General features: G+C 40.9%; 1 protein-coding gene across 10 annotated transcripts in view; it reads left to right on the plus strand.

Annotated features, from left to right (window-relative positions):
* Window positions 1-18,140, plus strand: part of MEGF10 (multiple EGF like domains 10) — a 364,824-nt gene that overhangs the window by 136,538 nt on the left and 210,146 nt on the right. For 6 of the 10 annotated variants that reach the window (XM_059916984.1, XM_059916982.1, XM_059916993.1 and 3 more), the window contains one exon: window positions 4,727-4,834. The exons of the other annotated variants lie outside the window; for them this stretch is intronic. The gene's annotated coding sequence lies outside the window, so the exon portion shown is untranslated. The remainder of the gene's footprint in view (window positions 1-4,726; window positions 4,835-18,140) is intronic. 10 annotated transcript variants of the gene reach the window in all.

Consider the following 18,140-nt stretch of genomic DNA (forward strand, 5'->3'; position numbering starts at 1 on the left):
TCATTAAAATTTATTACAATATTCATTCTCTAACCATAAAAGAGATTGTTTTCTTTTCTCTACTGAGTAGGGCAGGGACTGAGATAGTCCAGATAGAAACACCTCCCTCACATGGGCCTGCATTCTACAACCACCCAGTCTTCATGTCCCCAAAGCACACAGATAGAGGGCGTAGAACCACCGGGAGTGCTGCTGTGAGGTTTTGTTTTTCCAGTCTCGCCTCTTACCCCCTGAACGCATCATTATCCCTCCCCAGCTGAGCAGTCTTCTCTCTCTCAGTCCTCCCTCCAGGGTACAGCTTCAGGGAAGGCATAGCGATAAGTAATAAATAAGAGGAGGTCAAGACTTTAAATCTCACCACACTGGGTTTATTTTCTGATAGTAAAATGGAAGGAAAAAAGAGTGAAACCTCCGTGATTGATGGGCTCCCTCCTCTACAGAGGCTTTCCGGTTGCATCTTTGTGCTATTCTTGACATTTATGATATAAGGTATTAATACCTGGAAAAAAGAGCTGCTGGTGCTAATTATTCAGACCTGCTCTGACAGTGCACTGGTGAGCAACACTCATATGTCAGATCCCATCTACGCATTAAGTCTTTAACTTAAAATAGGTGGGAATTACGAGGCACTATGGGCTTTTACTGTATACATGTCACAGAAAGTCTCCAGGATATATTAGTAAATCAGCTATGATAGAGCTGCTGAAAAACAAGCCAATAACCGTCTGATACATGGAATCCTCAGGAAAGTCTTTGACTTAAGAAATGTGCAAGAAACACTAAAATGTTACAAGGGAGGAACACTGGAAATGATGGGAATAATTTTTTTTAATTCGGAAAGGAAAACGTTTGCCTCCTCTTCTAATTCTTCAGGTTGTCAGATGTGCCTTGTTTCTAGTAGCTATTTGTAAAATTAATCATTTTAAGAGTATCAAACAGATTGGGTTTTTACACGTGATAAATTTTTGATGTTGAACCTTTGAAAAATGCAGTGATGTGATTTTTTTTTTTTTTCTCTCAAGAGTTTCTCCCCAAAAGCCAGTGTTAATTTGCTGATGCCAACACATGACTAATGGGTTTTTATCTCAAAAGATTAATACACATTAAATCAACAGAGGATTAAGGACTCAGGACTGTACAGACTTTTGTCATGAGAGAATCCATGCTTTGTGATTCTGCCAGATAGGTCAGCAGTCCTCTCCTCATGAGGGACAGTGACTGGTTAGTTAGTTGGTCCGTCAGCCTGGTTGACCCTGTTATCGCCTATCCAACAGTCAGTTGTGTCTTCTTCCTTGTTAAAGAACACTGGTTTTGTTCAAGGAGCAATGTGCTCAGCCCCCGATGATGAGATATGATTTGCCTAAGCCAGTTACGATGAACTACACCTTTGCCTATGAGTGGTTTAGGGACGAAAAGGTGATGTAATTCTGGCCAATGAAATGTAAGAGAAGTAGGGGTTGAATGGGTTGGAGGGAGAAAGGACAGTGGTTTCTGGAAAAGAAATAAAAGGAGATCAGCATGTGATAGGTAGTCCTTTGCGTCTCTGTTAATTTCCTTCCTGATTTGGGATATGGTAGTGAGAAAACTGGTGCCTGGAGCTCAGTGGCCATGTTGGGATCATGAGGGGAGACCACAGCCAGTGCTTTGTGTGGCCGAACAAAAAGATGGAAAGAGCCTTGTTTCTCCCTGGCCAAACCACTCTGCCTGCCCCTGAATCTCTCTTCTTTTTTCTAAATAAATTTATTTGTTTTATTTATTTATTATTGGCTGCTTTGGGTCTTTGTTGCCGCACGTGGGCTTTCTCTAGTTGCAGCGAGTGGTGGCAGAGCATGGGCTCTAGGCACGCGGGCTTCAGTAGTTGTGATGCTTGGGCTCAGTAGTTGTGGCGTGTGGGCTCTAGAGTGCAGGCTTAGTAGCTGTGGTGCACGGGCTTAGTTGCTCCGTGGCATGTGGGATCTTCCCAGACCAGGGCTGGAACCCGTGTCCCCTGTATTGGCAGGCAGATTCTTAACCACTGTGCCACCAGGGAAACCCTGAATCTCTTTTAATACAAATAAATGTCATGATTTAAGCCACTGTTAGTCAAGTTTTCTGTATACTGCTGCTGGAAGTATTCCATACAATTATAGTCAGTTAAGTTTGCAGGCCTGGGAATTGTTCTTGTGCTATTTTTTTGATTCATAAGAGTCACACTTGCATGTAGTAAAACAAAATGTCAAACAATATGTAAAGCCATTAAATAACAAATGAACATCTATTATCCCAGCTCCCAGTATCCTCCACAGAGGAAATCACTTTTAAGTATTTATTTATTTATTTATTTATTTATTTATTTATTTATGGCTGTGTTGGGTCTTCGTTTCTGTGCGAGGGCTTTCCCTAGTTGTGGCAAGTGGGGGCCACTCCTCATCGCGGTGCGCGGGCCTCTCACCATCGCGGCCTCTCTTGTTGCGGAGCACAGGCTCCAGACGCGCAGGCTCAGTAATTGTGGCTCACGGGCCCAGTTGCTCCGTGGCATGTGGGATCTTCCCAGACTAGGGCTCAAACCCATGTCCCCTGCATTGGCAGGCAGATTCTCAACCACTGCGCCACCAGGGAAGCCCCGGAAATCACTTTTAATTGCTTCTGTTTTTAGTCCTTGATGGTTATGACTATAATTTAATTTGCCTATTCTTCTATTCCAAATATATCATTTAAACAGTATCTATTGCCTCCCCACTCTGAAAGATGAGGAATTTATCGTCAACTTTTACTCCCTCCCCATATTTATTACATTTCCTTTATCAGTTATATTTATACTATATGAGTAAACATCACTTTTCATATATTTACTATATAGATATTAAGTGCAGCATCAAGTGAAGTGGTTTAACACCTAGAAAAAGGAATGCAATCCTATGTCACTAAACTATTCAAGGGAGCATGTTCTAGACATTGGTTCTCTTTCTTCACACTCAGATTCTTCAAAATCATGCCACACTTTTGTTGTTCATATTCAAACACTGGTTTTTTTGTTTTTGTTTTTTAAATGACCTTTTCTTTTTTAATTAATTAATTTATTTATGGCTGTGTTGGGTCTTCGTTTCTGTGCGAGGGCTCTCTCCAGTTGCGGCAAGCGGGGGCCACTCTTCATCGCGGTGCACGGGCCTCTCACTATCGTGGCCTCTCTTGTTGCGGAGCACAAGCTCCAGACGCGCAGGCTCAGTAATTGTGGCTCATGGGCCCAGTCACTCCGCGGCATGTGGGATCCTCCCAGACCAGGGCTCGAACCTGTGTCCCCTGCATTGGCAGGCAGACTCTCAACCACTGCGCCACCAGGGAAGCCCAACACTGGTTTTTTTGAACAACTATTTTTTTTTCATCCTAAGTTGCTAATTGCCTTACTTTTTTTGTGGAGGGTGAAGACACAAATGTTTTCATTATATTACTAAGATATCAACTTCATCATACTATTTGTTAAATAGAAAGTACTTTCTTAGCAGATATTAGTATCATCAATGTCTGACTTCCTATTCTAACTTGGTCAATAATATATTCCTACAGAACTATGAAAAGGCATGGTTTAATTGTCTTCTAGAGGTGTTGCAGATGAGAAGTTTGATGCAATTTTATTTCAATTTTCCTGTAAATAACTTTTTCTTGATTTTTGTTTAGCTCCTTTTTTCTTTTTCTTTGGTGTTCAATTCCACAGGGATGGATTTGGAAATAAGCATCTACATATTTACTCTGCTTAATACTCAATCTTGTCTTATGTTTTTTGTTGGTTTTTTTTTTTTTTTTTTTTTTTAGTTCTGAGAATTTTTTTCTACTATTTCTTTTTTGAGAATTAACGTATAATTTACATGCTATAAAATTCACCCTTTTGAAGCATACCATTAAATGGTTTTTTGTATATTCACAAAGTTGTGCAACCATAACCACTGTCTAGTTTCAGAACATTTACATCATCCCCAAAAGAAACCCCATAATCATTATCAGTCACTCCCCATTCCTCTCTTCCCCTAGCCCCTAGCAACCACTAATCTACTTTCTGTCTCTATGGTTTCATCTATTCTGGGCATTTCATATAAAAGGAATCACATGGCTTTTTGTGCCTCGTTTCTTTCACTTAGCATAATGCTTTTAAGATTTATCCATGTATTAGCATATATCAATACTTCAGTCCTTTTTATGGCTGGATAATATTTCATTGCATGTATAAATCACATTTTGTTTATTCATCAACCACTGTTTCTTTAATTATTTTCTCCTGTGCATTTTTTCAGTTTTCTCTTTCTGGCAGTTTGGTTAGCAGGGTGTAGTTCTTATATCAATCCCCTATGATTTCAAATTTTAATATCTTTGATCTCTTTCTTTTTTGATCAACATTTTAGTAGACTTCCTTGATTTTATTTTTCAGCCCTTCTATTACATGTAAAAAGTTTTAGCGACAATATTTTAAATTTCCAGTAACACTTTCTTGTTTTCTGGTGGTTCCTTTTTCATAAGAAGCCTCTTTTATTTTTGTTTCCATGACCCTTAGTTCACATTTATTGAGCACCTATCTGGGTGTCCCCAGCTGATGTAAGACACCCCCAAACAGTCCTATCCAGGGGGATAAGGGACATTTCCCTAGGTAGTTGTATCCACTGTGTTGTGAATTGAATAAAATAAGGGATCTCAGTATGTTTGGTGCTCAGTGTGTACTCAGTGTATGTAGGACTTTATCTCTCTTTTGCTTCTACAGCAATCAGGCCCTCTTCCTGCCTTTGCTAAGATGGAGCCAGCTTTTCCATTGCCATTCCTCTGTGCTGTCACGTAAGGGGACAAACTCTCCAGGATCGCTACAGACCAGGTCAGATGTCAACAACTTTAGGCTTCTTTCCTTTTGTGGTTTGTGCTCCTTTGTTAAGTTCAGATTTATTGGGGCATAATTTATATACAGTAAAATTCACCCTTTAGAGATGTTCAGTGTGCTGAATTTTGATAAGTGCATACACTTAGGTTACTACCACCATAATCAGGATAGAGAATAGTTTCATCAAAGCAAAAAGCTCCCTTGGGGCCCTTCTCAAATCTTCCATCTTGGCTGTGGATTTCTTTGTGTATTAGTGGTCCATCCTACAGATTACTGTTACATGTTTCCCTGCTGCTGCGTGGGTCTCATTCTCCTAAAAGGATCTCCACTGACCATCAGGGCCTATCTATGAACTCTGTGGGTGGGACATGCTGACAGGATGATTTTCCTTTAGGGTATGTGGGTGTGAGTACAAAGGCAGCAGCTCTGCTGCTCAGAATCCACAGTCTCTAATTGCTTTGGTGCAAGGGGCTGGGAGTGAGGTGGGAGAGGCCACCTGGACCAGATATTTCATAAGAGTACTTTAATTAACTACACTGATGACTGCTTTGCATGCTATTCCTACTCTTGTTTCTCGTCATCTGTATATTTATGTTCTCCTAGGACTCTGCCATAAAGAATGGCTTTTACCTCTGCTGCAGTCTTCTTCCAAATGTGTTCTGTGTTTTAACTTCCTTCACTCTGGTTTATCCAGTAATATGATCCCAAAATCTTTCTTATTACCAAGAAATTTATCAAAATAAATTTCTCACTGATATTCTTCCTCCTGGTCATGATCGTATCATGACTATTCCTGCTGTATTTCTTTACCATAAATGTCCTGTGATGTTGTGAAGGAGTAGAAGTAAGTATATGTGCTGGGTGTGCCATCTTGAAGCATAAGTCTTCAAGGGACATTCATAAGAATATGGTATATCCAAGAGGTCAGCAAGTTGTCAATTACTTGAATGTATTCTCAGATGAAACATTTCTTCAGGGAAAAGAAGAAATGTGATCTCTACCTGGGAACAAGCTTTGTGACTCACATCACCTTTAGCATGTACTTTGGCTCTCTGCATTCAGGTTATTTATTGATTTATTTTAAAATAAAATACAATAAATCCCTAATTAAAGAAAAATGAACAAACTCTCACAGGTAGCTTCAGGAAGTGTCCCAAAGATACCTAAGTATTGACATCTTACACAACCATAGTTTAGTTTTAGCCATTTTGTAAATATGGTCTTACTGTAGTTACTTCATCAACCAAATAACACGTGGATGTAGATGGAAGCTACAATTTAATTTTTACTAATGTGGAACCTGAAACAAGGTCGCTTGATCTAGATCACAGAGAAATTCAAACAGGAGTCAAAACACTGTATCAAAATCTACTAGAGTGGATATAAAAATATAGAATATGCAGTGCCTCACCTTCCCTACCACTAATTTTTTTAAAAAAATGCTTTACAAAAGGAGAATCAATTTAAAAGCAAAAGTAAAACACTGATGTCTCATTCCAACCTATAGATTACCACTACGATAGCTTTCATTTTTGATCTTTTCTTTCTCTTCCTTAAAATTATAGGGCGGGGGAGGTGCGGAAGCCCTATTAAAATATTATGTCTTTGAGTTGCCAATAAAAAAGCTTCCTGCAGGCAAAAATCTCTAGTGGATGGGCTGCAGTATCCTCACTATGAGCTCTTGTAGTTAGACTATTCTGGCAATAGGAGCTCTCTCTTCTAGGAGGAGGGAGGGGAAGGGAATGAGGCCGTCCCAAGCTTTCAGACGTCTCCTGAGAGGTTGGTGCCCAGTAGGTCCTGTGTGGGGAGGGTGGGGAAGCCCTCTCTTTTAATCACATTTTCTTTCTTCTGGGCCTTGACTGTGGTGCCTTCTCTTGCTCCTCCTGTGGAGCACCTGGGCATGCTGAAGGACCTGGGTAGGGGTCTAATGTATTTGAAATGGTGAGAAGCCTGACCTTCACCTTGCTAACCCCTGTCAGGGATTCTCTCCCACATGATAAGTTTGCTCCTGATATGTGATTTTATGCAGGTCAATGATGTTTTGGGTAAAGTGCTCACCCTAGCAGTGGATTCTAGCTGAGCTCTGTTATGAATGTCTGTCTGGAACAAGCAGCTTAACCTTCACATGAGGTGTTTCCTCGCCTCTAAAGAGGGGATTGTAATACATGCCCTGCTTACATGAAGTAACAGATACACCAGGGTCTTTGTGCCTGAGTTTTGGAAAGCAGAAAGCTCTCTGGGAAGGTAAGATGATGCTGTTGTGGCTTCCCTTACCCTTGCTCTAGTTCTGTGCCTGGCCTTGCCCACAAAACCCAGCTGCTCCTGTTTCTTCTGTGACCTGTGGTGGCACCTAGGGCACTCATGCGTTCACGCATTCAAGCTGCCTCACCATCTGCCAGCAGTCACTTGGTTACTCACCTGTTACGCCCTCCCTGCCTGTGGGGCTGGGCGGCCCTGCAGCAGCCAGTCTCTCTGGAATTAGGCTCTGCCACATGGTCTGCCCACTGTCACACACCAAGACCTCATAAGAGTAGTCACCTCTCCCAGTCAGGGTCACAGGGCCTCGGGGCCAGCACTGAGCTGGAAAGGAAGAACGAGTTGCAGCCCTCTCAGCGTATTCAGGGAGGTGCTTAGTGAGTCTGCATGAGAGCGTACAAGGGTGAGGGCTGAGATGAGCTCACATTTGAAGAATCTGAAGAATTGGGTGTAGGAGAGGATGTAGAAACAGGCTGAGGAAAGGTGAAGGGTGTGTTAGATGCGTTTGAAAGCAGCTAATGCTGTGTGAGCGAGGAGGAAGCAAGACCAAGATACGCGATCTGTGAACTTCGTGTTGCTTGTTTCTTTTCAAGTCACTTCCCCCTCTGTTCCTGCGGTATGTGAGCATGTTTCCCCCCATTGTGTCTCTTACCCCTGCCCTTAGCTGGAAGGGGGATGGGAGGATATGTGTTAGACTGCGGGACGGTAGAGAGAGAGTTGCACTGCCCTCTAGCCGCCATAGCAGAAACTACAGACATGACTTGGGTTACTGTCTGGTCGGTAAGAAACCTTTGAAAAACGTCTTTTTGCCTGACACTTGGGGAATTCGATTTTATAGGTTTCTTCCCGAAAGGAAAAGTGGGTGAATGCGATAATGAAAAATAGAGGCATAAATTAAAAAATGAAGGTGATCTTTTATCAGTGAATTTTTATGGTGGTTAAAATTGTAGTTTTGGGTACCTAAAAACACGGTGTGGGCAGCAGATAAGACCATCATATACCTTCTTGCAGCGTGCCCATCTCATTCCCCAAGGGTTAAGTAATATGGTCATCAGCAGCAAAAAGACATATTGCTGGGGTTTCAGGGTATGGAAGCAGCCTGAAGCCTTCCATCACATTTTCTTCTCAGACCCACCCAGTTCTTGGAGTCCTGTTCATCAGGAGCAGGTTGGAGTTAGAAGGTAGGGAGAGATGAATAAGCCAAAGTTAAGCTGGAATGTTGAAATCCTAGTATTGATAACTTGGAGTCCACAGGCTTGGAGCTGGCTGCAATGCCCTCCCTCTTCAATGCTCAACTTCCAGGTGAGAAGGCAGAGAGGAACAAGGCTGAGTGACTGTCACAGGGAGAGACACAGATGAAGTTCTGTTCTGGGCATCCCCAATATTGGAATTAGTTTATAATCAGAAAAAAGAGAAATCAGTGAATCAAGACATTTACAAAGTGAAGTGGATGAAAGGAGAGAAGGAGCAAGTGTTGAGTCTGTCAGGAAAGGAGAATGTATAATTAACTGAGCACTATTATATTCTAGGGGTCTTACATAATCGAATTAGTTATCCCTCCTAGCAGTCCAGTGAGCAAGGCAGTTTTATGATGCCATTTTGCAGGTGAGGAGAAGAGGCACAGAGTGTCTCTTTGCCAAAGTCACACGGCTTTATGGAGCTTTGTGGGAGCTTTTTGGAGCTCCCAGCCTCTGTTGTTCCAAAGCTTGTGTTATTCTCTTAATGGAAAGCAAGAAAAACGTATCATGTCCTAATTATCCAATAGTGCTATGCCATTTTAGTGCTGAAGAAGTGTCTGAGGCCATCTACTCTACCTCTTTCAATATATTCATGTCATAGCTGAAGAGACCAAATTGCCCAGGATCAGGCAAGATAGGCTTGGAGTGTTTTCCCATCTCAGTAAATGACATCATCATCTACTAAAGTCTTCAAGCCAAAAATCTAGACTCCATCTTAGTGACTCTCCCTCACCTTACACATGGGATCCATCTTTAAGTCCTGCAAGTTCCAACTCAAAAGCATTGAATCCTTCCCCTTCTCTTTCCTGAATTTAGGCAGCAGTCTCCTAATTGGTATTCTTAACTCCACCCTCCACCCATTAGACATAATGATCTTTAAAACATGGTATCTGTCACTCCTCTGCTTAAAGCACATCGAATACTTCCTATACTCTTAGGTTAAAATCTAGACTCCTCATGTGGCTACTAGGCCCTCCATGAGCTAATCCTTTTCTACTGAACTCACATAGGGTCCCTCTCCATCCTGCTGGCTGTCTCTTGCCACACTGGCCTTCTGTGCCTTAGACATATTGAACTCTTTCTCATCTTAGGATGAGATGCCTGAAACGCTCTTCCTTAGAATCTGTAGTATCTTCTCATACATCAATTCTCTGCTTAAATATTAGAAAAGCCTTCTCTGACAGCCATATTCCTATTACCCCCTACAGGTACTATCTATCACATTACTCCATCTCTTTCTTTTTTGGCATTTATCATTATCTATAATCTTCTTGTTTACTGTTTTTCTCTGTTGGAATGTCAGCTTCTTGAAGGCAGGGACTTTACTGTCTTGTTCGTCACTGTTTTGCTAAGGCTTAGTCCAATACCTGACTTATAGAAAATGCTTAAAAATATTTATTGATTGAGAAAAATGACCAAATCAGCTTGGGCTTCTTGATTCCAGGCCAGTGTTCTTTCCTTCACTAGCTGACGAAGATACAGAATTTGTGACATACTTGGGAGATTGAAAACAGCAAGTTTGCTCCCAACAGCTACTAGAGTCCGGAGAATGGAGAATTGAGAAGGAGACAGAGAGCTTGAGCACAGGATGAGGAGCGTGGGAAGGGAGATCAGGGATTGAGTCTCCAATGCACTGTGCCAAGATCCCCAGGGAACATTTCCTGACCTACCCACAAACATTTGTGATGGAGTCTTATTACGCATAACAGCAAATTCCAAAGCAGCAGTGACAGCAGAAAAGAATGAAAGGCTATGGAAACAAGTCCTGAGAAGAGAAAGTAGCTTTTGGACAAGACTTCCTTCATCTCAGCATTTTTCATGGATTTCAAATAAGGAGTAATATTTTTATTTGCACAGTCATCTTGAAAATAAAAATTATCTAGTTTCAAAATGGAAATGATTAAGGCACACTTTTAAGTTTTTCTTGCTATTTTATATTTCTAGTAAGTGCAGTGGTTACTCCACCCCTCCCCCACCCCACCACTGCCCACATATTGAAGGCATATTCTGAAGTATCAGGAATTATCTTACCCATTTTGCTAAAACTTCCTCTAAGTAGCTGAATACAGCTTTAAAATCCTAAGAATTAATATCAACAGTTACTCATTGGGAATTTATTATGTTCACTCCTGTGAGCCTTGACCATGCATGATACTCAGACTTGGAGAATCTCAGGGACAGACTCTGTGTTCTGTTTATTGTAGTGTTTCAGGGCCGGGACATAGCAGGCCCTCGCAAAGTATTTGCTGGTAAGTGAGTACATATATGGTCCTATGCTGGGTACCTGGGAAACAGTCACTGTCCTCAAGAGTGCACAGTAGGTGTTCAATACATTTTTTAAAAGGTGTATGTAGTGACGGAGCAGATAGCACAAGGTAGTGTGGGTAAATATCCCAAGAAGAGAAGTAATCAGTAATTTGGAGATGAAAAGGAGCAAATTATGACTTACAATTTCAGGATCAAGGAGAGTTTTGTGAAAGGAAAGTGTCTGAGGGTTGAAAAAATGGACACTCATTTACTGTGAGTGAATGCATTTTGCAGAAATGCTGAGCAAAACTGAGGCAGAAAAGCCTTGTGAGCATAGGATTCACACAGGAGAAGAAAAGCCAATGTCTGGGGCGCCAGGCCGAGGAGACTGTGCTGCTGAGGCTGAGAGGCTCCAGTAGAAGGAATTGGTACTGGCAGTGGGGATAACTCCTGAATCACAAATGGAGTGTGCAAGATACTCCTCTGAGGCTTTATCCCACCTTGCTGAAGTAAATTCTGTCTGTCTACTGGGCATTCTCTTTCCCTCCCTCAGTATCTCAGAAACTTTTGTGGTTCCTTGAAACACAGAGGAACTGCCCCTAACTTTTGGCTGATCATGGTAGTCCCCTTGTCAAAGCTGTCAAAGACCCTTAAATGGCAGTTTTCTCTTTCTGTGCTCTTTTGAGGCTGCTGGAATCTTTCTTTACATGGGAACCCCATTGTCCAGGGTACTGCCCCCTTCATTCCACCACACAGTCAAGCCCTTCAGAGGCTCTCTCCTCTCCCCCAGGTACTGCTGGGGGTACGACGGGGGTCCCTGCTGTTTGCGGACACCACCATGCCTTTCTGGTATAGGGCTATCTCTGTTCTCTCCTTCGCTGCACCTGCTTCTTTCTGCCTCTGTCTCCCATGGAACTCAAGCTCCTCAAGGCCAATCAGCCAGCAGGAGTATTAGGGAGTTTGCCTTCAAGCTTCTACCACAAAGCTCTGCTGAAGTAAGGCGGCAGTTAACCTTTCTACTTGCTTAGAATAGGGGAGGAAAACACTGGTCATACAAATCACAGATTAATAGTTCAATAGAGTATCCTACATATTCTTAATTGAGTGGACAGTGAGAAGCCACTGAATGTTAGTAAGTAAGAGTATTCATATTTATGTTCATTTTTTTTTTCTTCCACTATGCTAAGGATGGGGGGAAAATGCAAACCAATAATGAAAACATGGTGGAGGATGTTAGAATTTGGAGATTTGGTAGACACGGCCTCAGAGGGAATCTGTTTAACATGGCCAGCTCACCTCCTGGCTGCCCACCCCCATTTTCCCCCTTACTTTGTCTAATCAAGTGATAGGGTTGACAGGCTTCCTGTTATATCTAGGTGAGAATCAACTCTTCATTTTTTCCTGGACATTATGTTAACTTTACAGGCTATTTAAGGAGAGATTTTTACCTAAGACCATTTTCAAACAGGGCTTCTGGGTGGGTAGAAATTGCACTATACCTCAGGAAACAGAAAACAGTGTCAAAAAATGAGAGGTTTTATTATTCTTGCTTACATTTGGAACTAGGAAGTCTAGAGCGGATACTGGGGCCTCATGAAGTCCACAGGACCATCCTATATTTCCATCCAGTAATCCTTACCATGTTCTTGGGGCCTCAAGGTCACAACACGGTTGTTCCGCCTCAAATGATGTTTCCCTGCAGGATGAAGGGTAAGGACAAAGCATCCAGGCAGCCGAGTCTATTTGCCTTTTAAAAGCCTTACCCGAAGTTCCATCTGGTGACTTTTACTTATATTTCACCCACCTGAACTGTGTCACATGACCATTCATAGGTGAAAGGAGGCTGGGAAATGCAGTTCTCAGTGGGCACACTGACAGCCTGAGAAAAATGAAGGATCTGTTAGGAAAGAAGGGGAAATGGATACTGGGTGGGTAACTAGCAGTGATGGCCACATTCCATACCATTTTGCCTTTTTACTCAATTTAATGTGCCTTCTGGAAGAGCAAACCAAGTTTTAGCAAACAAAAGTAAACCTTCTGCAAACACCTCTGTCTTCTGTGTACCCACCCAAAGGCAGAGTAATTTTCGTATTGGTATTTCATATTATGCATATTATAGTTTCCCTCCATCAGCACAGATCGTCCTGAATTGATAATATTTGTGGATGCATACATGTGGTTTTTTATACAACTGTCTCTAATGGCTAGTTCTTTATTGAGCATTTTTAGTGCTTTTCTGTGCTCTCACTTTTTACTTCTCTAGATGTGGACTGGCTCAACTGTATAAATACTTCAATAACCACTTATTTCTAGCTCCCAGATCTTTTTGTCTGAGCCAGTCCTTGCTCATGACTGTGCAGTCTGATATACCTAACTCCATTCAGGATAAAGACTTAGTCTCCCAGTTGCCTTAATTTCAACATGCCCAAGTGAACTTACTGTCTTTCCTTCACAAACTTCCGCCTCTTCTGTGTTTTCTCACCTTGATGAATGTCCATGCCCAGGCCAGGAACCTGGGAGTTATTTCTGAATTCTCCCTCACATTTCTTCCTCCTCACAACCATTCGATGTTAGAGTCTTGTCCAGATAGTGTACCGAAAATTCTCATATTTGCCCTCTTCTCTCTAACCCATTGCCACCTCTTGAGTTCACCTAGTTTGGACTAGCTCCTTTTAGCTATATTTTTGCCACAATAAATATCTGTTAGATTTCTTCATCAGCTTTGCATGTATCCAGAATCTGTAGCTCTCTGTGTTATTTTTCAAATTTCTTTGATTTTATCTAGATGACATTGAAAAAATACAAGCAATTGTGGATCACCTGAATGGCTGCCTTAAAACTGAGAACTGACAATTGATTTCAGTGCCTGCATGTGTGTTTGTGTTTTTATTGTACAAATGGGCATTACTATAATTATCAACAGCCGACACAGAAAAGAAGGCAGAGAGACTTTGTAGCTCAAAATGAGGCAATTGGGACACATGAAGTTCAATGAAGTCACTATCTTTTGTTATATTAACATAGGTTTTACCCTAGTTCAAGTAAGGAAAACCATCATGTGGCCCAAGTGGTTTAAGTTGCTAAATTCAAAAGAAACTGTATTCAGTAGCCAGTCCCAGTTAATTTGTTTCCATACAAATGATGTCATCTGTCACATTGAATTAATGCCATTCATTTGAATGTCATTTTTGTTTAAATTTAATATGCAAATTTGTATAGTTATGTAAGAGCAATAAGCATAAGATGCTTACAGCTAGTTTTAGGTTTGCACAAATATAAATATCAATACACTAAAGATATATAAGTGGCACTTCAGGTCTTTGAGAACTTTTTCTTTTCAAGAGGGTGCATACAGGAAAGGAAACCATCAACAAAATAAAAAGGCAATGTACTGAATGGGAGAAAGTATTTGCATATGATATGACAGATAAGGGATTAATATCTAACACATATAAGCAGCTCATACAACTCAACATCAAAAAACAAACAACCTGATTAAAAAATGGCAGAAGAACCAAATAGACATTTTTCCAAAGAGGAAATGCAGATGGCTAACAGGCACGTGAAAAGATGCTCAACATTGCTAATCATCAGGAAAATGCAAATCAAAACCAATGAGATATCACCTCACACCTGTCAGAATGGCTGTCATCAAAGAATACAGATAACATATGTTGGCGAGGATGTGGAGAAAAGGGAACCCTCCTACACTGTTGGTGGGAATGTGAATTGGTACAGCCACTGTGGAAAACAGTATGGGGGTTTCTCAAAAAACTAAAAATAGAACTACCACATGACCCAGCAATTCCACTCCTGGGTATATATCCAAAAAAAAAAAGCAAAAGCACTAATTCAAAAAGCTACATGCACCCCAATGCTCATAGCAGCATTATTTACAATTGCCAAGATGTGGAAGCAACCTAAGTGTCCATCAACAGATGAATGGATAAAGAAGATGTGGTATAGCTATATACAATGGAATACTACTCAGCCATAAAAAAGAATGAAACTTTGCCATTTGCATCAACATGGATGGCCTTGGAGGGCATTATGCTAAGTGAAATAAGTCAGTCAGAGAAAGACAAATACTGTATGATACCACTTATATGTGGAATTTAAAAAATACAACATATTAGTGAATATAACAAAAAAGAAGCAGACTCACAGATAGAGAGAACAAACTAGTGGTTACCAATGGGGAGAGGGGCAGGGGGAGGGGCAATAAATGTGTAAGGGAGTAAGAGGTACAAGCTATTAGGTATAAAGTAAGCTACAAGGATATATTGTACAATATGGGAATATAACCAATATTTTATAATAACTATAAATGGAGTACAACCTTTAAAAATTGTAAATCACTGTATTGTACAACTGTAACTTATGTAATATTGTACAACTATACTTCAATAAAAGAATAAAAAAAGTGTGCAGAAAAAAAGGATGCATATATTTCTCAAGTGGGTTGCAGAAGGGTCAGCAAAACTTTTATGTAAAGGGATGGAGAATAAATATTTTAGGCCTTGATGGCCATACATTGTCAGAAGTCCTTGACTCTGATGGTATAGCGTGAAAGCATCATGAATATTATGTAAAGAAATGAGCACAGCTGAGTCCAGTAAAACTTTGTTTACAAAACCAGGCAGCAGGCCAATCTGGACTTCACATGCAGTTTGCCGACTCCTGGCTTAGAGAATATGATCCCACCCAGTTCCTTGGCTTGATGTACACCTCTGTTCACCTCTCTAGACTCATCTTCTACCCACTCCTCCAAACCTTCCCTGTGCTCCAGGCACAGGGAGCTGCTTGCATTTCCCAAGCATGTCACAGTTTCCCTGATTCCATGCCTTAGCAAATGGTCCCTGTGACTTCCTTACCCATCTTCTTAAACTGACTAACTCCTACTCACCCTTGACTTAAAAATTGCTTCCTGTCTGAAGCTGTCTCTGGCCCCTTGTGGCTGAGTTTTTGTTCTGTCTTCTCCCTCTGATCTTTCTTATATTCACTCTGCTCCCCTGACACTCTCATTGGTCTTGTGATTGGGCACTTACTGGACTATTTCACTGTCTTCTCTTTTAGACTGAACTCCCTCTTCTCTGTAGTATGTGCTGCTCCACCCTTATAATTATGGGTTCCTAACCCCACATTTAGAGGATCAATGGAAGGAACAGAAGGAAGTAAGAGTGTGAATTTCTTATTGACTTTGTATTTATCCAAAGAAAGTGAGAAGAACCAGAAATGTCTGAGTTTTCCTTAAATTGGCAAAGTTAGGTATTCTTCCATCTGTGGAAATGGGGGCTTGTGAGCTAAGTCAGTTTTGAGGAAATGAAGATTTATGTACATCTAGGTTTTGTGACTGTTAAATTTATGCCTGTGATGGAAGTTATTTAACTTTGACAAATGGAAGGAATCAGATGAAAAATAAAAGACAACAATGAAGAAAAAGAAGACATACGGTGTATCTTTGGGGTATTGGTAGGTGGAGTGGGTTGGAGGTGTAATAGTCGAGGTTTGGGGGCAGGAGGACACCCAGAGTGTGTGTTGAGGGAAGCAAGCCCAGGAGTGGTTTTAAGGGTAGGGCTGGGGCAGTTACCTTGAGCCCTGGGAAGGGTGAAATTTTAGGACTCAGGGACCAGCCATATTGGACTTTCCCTCCCTCTGTCTCTTTGCTTCTCCCTGCTCCCTTCCTCTATTTCTGTTTTCTCTAGATGTTTTCACCCTGCCTGTCTTTTCCTGAGCCATCCAGGATATGGTACTAAAGTCAATGCTTTGTTACTTACATTTTCTTTTCTTTTCCCTATTCTAAAATTTTAGGGTAGGTCAGTTGACGCCTTTGTTCCTAAATGAAATAGTAACAATTCAAGTCACTTCTAACTTTTAGAAATTTTCATTTTTGTCTATATCACTTGCAAGGGGAAAAAAAAAGATTTCCACTATGGCTACACATTTTAGGAAAAACTCAAACCATAAAAATGCAAAGTTAAGGATTACTCTTTTGTTCTATTTGATATTATAATTATTTCACTTAAGGGAAACACAAGTCCATATATTAAAAATTGGATAATTTTATTAAGCCATGAATGACTAACAGTGAAATTCCCATAGGGAAAAGAAAGTTATTGTTTCAAAAAAGGGTAATGGGATACAATCAGGGAAAACAACTAGGGCTGCCATCACCGTCAGCACCACACAGACAAATACAAATACAAGACAGTGGGTAAGCATACTGTAGCTGAGTTCCCTAAGCAGAAAAATATCTTAGAAAATTTAAAATCACGTTGTAATTGTAAAGTTTAAGAAGTGATTCTGAGACTAGGCTAGATCTTTGACTAGACCTCTGAGCAGACTTTTTTCTAGTTGTGATTTAGATCTTTCCATGGGAGTGTAAATACTATATGTACACTTACTCACCAGACAGATCACATACATATCACTAATGAACAGGAGGTAATAAAATCCTCAATGGGAAATGTCACTGGACACATTTCGTTGTTAAGAATACCATTTACTATTTGGGAAATATAAGTGCTTGTTATCGGATGTGAAAATCAAACTCTTTTGCCCTAAGTAGTTCTCACTAGATGATGATGTTAGTGATTTTAGGCAAACATGTTGACATTTTACCACATTATATTTCTTAACAGGGTCCAAATTTCGGACAATATTTTTATAAAGAAGACCTAGGTTCTTCTTTTAGTCAACACATGGAGTTTAGTGGTCCTTCACTGCAAACATCATCATTATCGCACCACTGAGAGCTTGTGTGCATTGCATGCGTAGCAACTCAGTACTCAAACCAGACATATGAGTGCTATGATTACCCATGTCACAGATGTGGAAGCAGATCCAGAGAGGGCAGGTAACTTGTCTAAGGTCACACAGGTGGTGAGCAGCAGGGCCAGGATGACATCCCCGACAGTCTGGTTCCTGAGGCCACAAGCTTCACCTTCACACTTTACTTCTTAGGATTCTAATTCCCAAGTGTGCCGATTTCTAATTGCTGCAAGATATTCATTCCCAGTCCATGTCTATTTATGATCTATATCCACCTTCCGTGAATAAAACCGACAAAGCTTTGTCTGTGTAAATGACCTATGTTAATGTCTCTTGGCATCAAGATGCTCATGGGGAAATAGAAATTATATTTTGCAGTCCTTGTCTGGTTTCCTCATTAATGGATTATGTCTATAGGATATGAATTCAAGCGGTTGAAAAAGTGAAAGAATCATCATTAATAGCGGTACGACTGACATCATACGGCTCCCGATGTGATACACGGAGAGGGACACAATACCCTCTATGTGATGGTACTGCCAAATGTTTCACCTGAATCTAATCATGAGGAAACAGACAAACCCACGTTAAAGGACATCCTGCAAAGTAGCTGGCCTGGACTCCTTAAAGGCATCCATGTCATGTCAGACAAAAAGTCTGAGGAACTCTTTAAGATTGGAGGATAAAGAGGCAGGACCAAAAAATGCAATGCATAATCCTTGTTTGGATTCTGGATCGGGGAAAACCACCTATAGAGGACATTATTGGGACAAATGGGAAGTTTTTGAATA

Source organism: Balaenoptera ricei, chromosome 3 (genome assembly GCF_028023285.1).
Source record: "Balaenoptera ricei isolate mBalRic1 chromosome 3, mBalRic1.hap2, whole genome shotgun sequence".
In the NCBI taxonomy this organism is placed as follows: domain Eukaryota; kingdom Metazoa; phylum Chordata; class Mammalia; order Artiodactyla; family Balaenopteridae; genus Balaenoptera; species Balaenoptera ricei.